The sequence below is a fragment of the Echinococcus granulosus genome (genome assembly GCF_000524195.1).
Source record: "Echinococcus granulosus chromosome Unknown EG_S00055, whole genome shotgun sequence".
Taxonomy (NCBI): Eukaryota; Metazoa; Platyhelminthes; class Cestoda; order Cyclophyllidea; family Taeniidae; genus Echinococcus; species Echinococcus granulosus.
The window spans coordinates 462,230-466,689 of NW_020170435.1; positions in this window are offsets into that span (position 1 = coordinate 462,230).

The following is a 4,460-nucleotide window of genomic DNA, read 5'->3' on the forward strand; positions in this document are numbered from 1 at the left end:
GTAATGCGAAAGGTCAATTGTTGAGGCGATCCTTGTCGTGGACAGAAGCGCATAAAGCAAGTTGACCAAGGCGACAAGCAGTGCGTAGTCCAATAGCGACCCCAGAAGCATCAACTTAGGGTACTAGAGGAGTGACATTTGTTAACCTTAAAAAAAACCAACGACAGATTGTCTAAATGTCGGTGTTTGAAGTTAGATAGTTGAAAAGTAAAAATTCTTTAGCGCATAGATGAAGGGTGAGGGATGGGTTTTATCATCCGGGAAGGAAACACAGGGTTATTATCCCTCATCTATTTTTACAAAATGAATACTCCATTGAAGGAGTTATTAATACCCTTTATACATGTACAACTTCACAGAACATTTCCAACGGGGTATGAGTTATTGTAAGGAAAAAAACAAGACTCTACCCGCCCACGCCTTATCGTCCATTGGTTTCCAAAGCCTCCAATGTCTAATCTGCATGTGATCCTACTGCATTTGGTTAGTAATGCTGTGAAAAGTTGATTTTTATTTTGGTAATGCACAATCAAAGGATACTGGAGGATTTTGGTGTGAGGCTATGAGCGCGGCTGTATTTCCCACACTATATCTCTTTCTTTCACTCTCTTTCCCCCAAAATGTGGTGCTAAAAAGTCTTCTCAAAGGCTAGTTTTGGGACGACAAGTGTGAAAGGGTGCTTCGTTGTGGATTGTCCTCTCAATAAAGCATTCTGTTTAGCTGGCATGAGGGACCTTTGAGAAGTTTGTAGATTTGGTAGATCCTTTGGTCACAGCCTTGAGGGCTTGAACTTCAGCAAGTAAACATTCCGGCTTATGTCCATTTCCGCACACATAAACATACACTGCGAGAGTGAGATAATGCGAATTCTCAAAGGGATGATTTTATGCCACACTTAAAAGTAAAAAAAATGGTGGTGAGGGGGATATCTTCAGCAAAACAATAAGTGATAATTTTTTTTGCTAAAATACTTCTCAGTTTGATCCAGTCATTCAGTTAGACAATCATCCAAACAGATGCGCGTCTATATAACCCAAAGTAAAAAGAAAACGCATTTTTTTCAGCTCATATTTAGGCATAAGGCAAAATGTAAAACGTAGAGGCTTATTGTAATCTGATAATGCCTGCAAGTATGATCGGAGGAGTTTCTTTAGCTTACTAATAGCGACATAATCCGTTAATGAAGGTGCAATGTAGCTATAAGTATAGATGTAGAAGAATTTCTTAGTAATCCACAGCGATTGCCGGAGGAAGTTAATTCATGGTTGTCTTGAGATAACAAGTTAGGGGGAAAGTGCGCTTCTCTATCAAATGGAATTTAGGGCATTTCTGAATACGCTGCACCTTTGTTCGTGTAATTACAAATTGTGTAGACTGAAGAATTTCAGGCCTTTGACATTTAAGGTAAGCAAATATTCAGCTATTTTGAAGTAGGCCTATTCACAGTTTGCCATTTTTAAGTCAATTAAAATTTTATGCATTTTGTTATCATTTTAACAGTTATTGTAATACCATAGTGGTTTACCCCTCGGTTCTAGTGAGGCGCCACATTTGTACTTTGAAGTAGCCCCCTTGTACCCCTCTGGGTGGGCTGGCCTTTCGGGCCATGCCAATAGCCCAGACTCCTTCTCCGTGCTGATTACATATTCTGCCCGAGTATTGTGTCTTCTTTCGTCTTCAGGGAGTCTCGGGACGCTACATTAGTGGCAGCGGAAAGCGAACCCGATCTTGGAAGACATGTATCCTGATTCTCCACTTCTGCGTGATAAGCCTTAGTGGAGCGGAAGAGCTACATATGCTACAGATGGGAGGGTTGATGTTGACGTCTACCTTCGGCATCTCTCCCAGTCCCGTGTTCTGCAGAAAAGCTATTAACAACTGAAGCGACACTAGCCGTGAACCATCTGGAAGTTTCGTTACGGATTTCCCCTACCGTCCCCCATAGACCTGTTTTAAATCTTGTACTTCCTTACTCAAATCTGCTTTTAGGCCAGTGTTCCTGCATCTATCTATGGACACGCATGATGGCCGGCGCAATTCCCCGTCCTGAATCGAATCCCTAAACCGGACGAAACCCCAGATCCAGTCGAGCCGCCAAGAGGGATCAGTGATATTGAGGTCAAGTATCCCCTCAGTTGCGCACTAATTTGGTGACTGGCAAGGTCAGCTCGTGGGTGTTTCTTTACTGCACCGACTACGTTGTAATGGCTGACGAGGGAGGTTGACCTGTGGGAGCGCCGAGGACGACGCTCAAAAGAGGAGGGAGGCTATGTAATACGATAATGGTTTATCCCTCGGTTCTGGTGAGGCGCCACTTCTTGGACTTCGAATTAGCACCCTTGTACCTCGCTGGGTGGGCTGGCCTTTTGGGCCATGCCAATAGCCCAGACACCTTCTCCGTGCTGAATACATATTCTGCCCGAGTATTGTGTCTTCTTTTGTCTTCAGGGAGTCTCGGGACGCTACATTATGTCACGTTTAATTAGGGCGTTCAAAAGCAAACGAATTTTGCCAGTATTGCTTACCTAGTTTGCTTCTATTGTAAACAAATCCAAATTATTTTTGGGATGCATTTTAAATATTGCGATCTGTTTAAATTTACCAAAATGAGGGCATTGTTTGTTACTACATAAATGACCAATAATTAATTTTCGGAATACGAGCAGCTAAGAGCATGCGGAGGTCCAGTTATTTTTTTTCCGAGGACGACGTGGACCAATGCCTTGCTTTTAAGTTGATTAGGTAAAAAGCGTTGAAAAGTAGCACGTAAGAGCAGAAGCCCCAATTCGATTAACATCATGTAGTTACAACCTTTGTGAACAATCCAGATTTAGACTTCCTTGCAGAAAACGCCAACTCAAGTAGAAACACCGCACCATATGTACTTTTGAAGTTATGTGCTGGTTACCCTAACCTCTTTTTATTCACGTCAAAATCTTCAATGCTTCCAGCTAAATTTCATTTTAGTCTAGAAAAGTGACTTTAAAGGACTGTAACGTTCGTAGCTTAATTTAGATGTTTACGAATTGCGGATCTTCCTGTCCCCGCATTCACAAGTCCCACCCCTTTGTCATGGCTATCCATCCAGGCTACTTCTGTCAACGGCCTTCTAGCATCAGTTGCAAATATTTTTTTTATAAAGAAATTGCATCCAATTGCCCTTTAAATAGAGTTTGACAAGAAGTTATAAGGATGTTTGTAATAACTAGAATTAAAATCTGCTTTACGAGAAAATGTAAGAAAGGGGAAAAGGGAGGACAATTTAACTTGTTTGTGAAATGCTGGAGCAACTAAACACCGTATTTTCCAATGCTTCTACGTGGCTGTACTTGTTTTACGAAGGAAGCGGCGAAACCATGCAAGACCAAAAAGACGCATAGTAATGAAGTTAGGTGTACCTCGGGAGAGGGCAAAGTGGTAAATAGGTTCTTATACATGTTTTGGTGATCAGTGAATATTCCCAACCCTCTCCTCACAATTCATCCCTTCCAATAGGCTACTAGTGTAAAAAGGGAAAAGAGAATGCAGATAAGGATGCAGACGTAAATACTACGAGCAACTGCCTACCTGAAGAGGATTTATGATATTAAAGTTGAGAAGAAAGTTTGTAAATATTGTATAGGTATGTCAGACGATTTTTAACATAAAGGGGATTTAAGTAACGGGAGGGATAGAACTCTGATTCGCTAAGGTATTGATGAAATCCTGCAGGTTCTAAAGAATTTGCATCAGTGGAAGTGGTGCAATACAAACAGAGGTTTTAAGAATTGATGAAAGAAGGCGAAGAAGAAAGAGAAGAAGTGCACCTATACACACTTCGCAGCCTTAGACGTATTCCAAGATGACCTGCTCTTTTAAGCCCTAGTGGTTCGCTTCATTTTCACTTCGTCATCGCTGCTGAAGGGTTGACCCCGTGTGGGAATAGTGAATTCTGTTGAAATCTTGTGTCACAGAAATGTTGCCACTAAAGGTATTGTCTATTGTACACTTTCATCACACGACATCACAAATGGGGAATGCATGGAGAATACGTGCCAAGGTAAGTGGATGCTGCATGCACTGACGGAATGAGGTGCACATGTGGTAGCGGTGGTGGTGGACTAGAAACCCTACAGCAACAAGCCTCACGGATGCCTTTCAAATGTCCTTGTGTGAATAACAGCTTCCGTAGTTCTCTGTTGAACACGGAATACTGCACTGCTCCGCACCTGTTCACCTATTCCAATTTGACAGCTTCGTTCTCGTCTACATGGAAAATGGTTCATTATTCATCGTACGCTTACTAGCAGTCACTCACCCCTTCTCTCACCTACTCGCCTGCCGAACCGAGCAGAGGTATCTGCAGTAGTTCGAAATGAAATGGGCTTTCTCAGAACGACGTATGCTTCGCTTAGTGTTACGAGGTGATAGGGTAGATATGATACCAACGAGTGTACTAACACCACAACTGCCTGCATTTT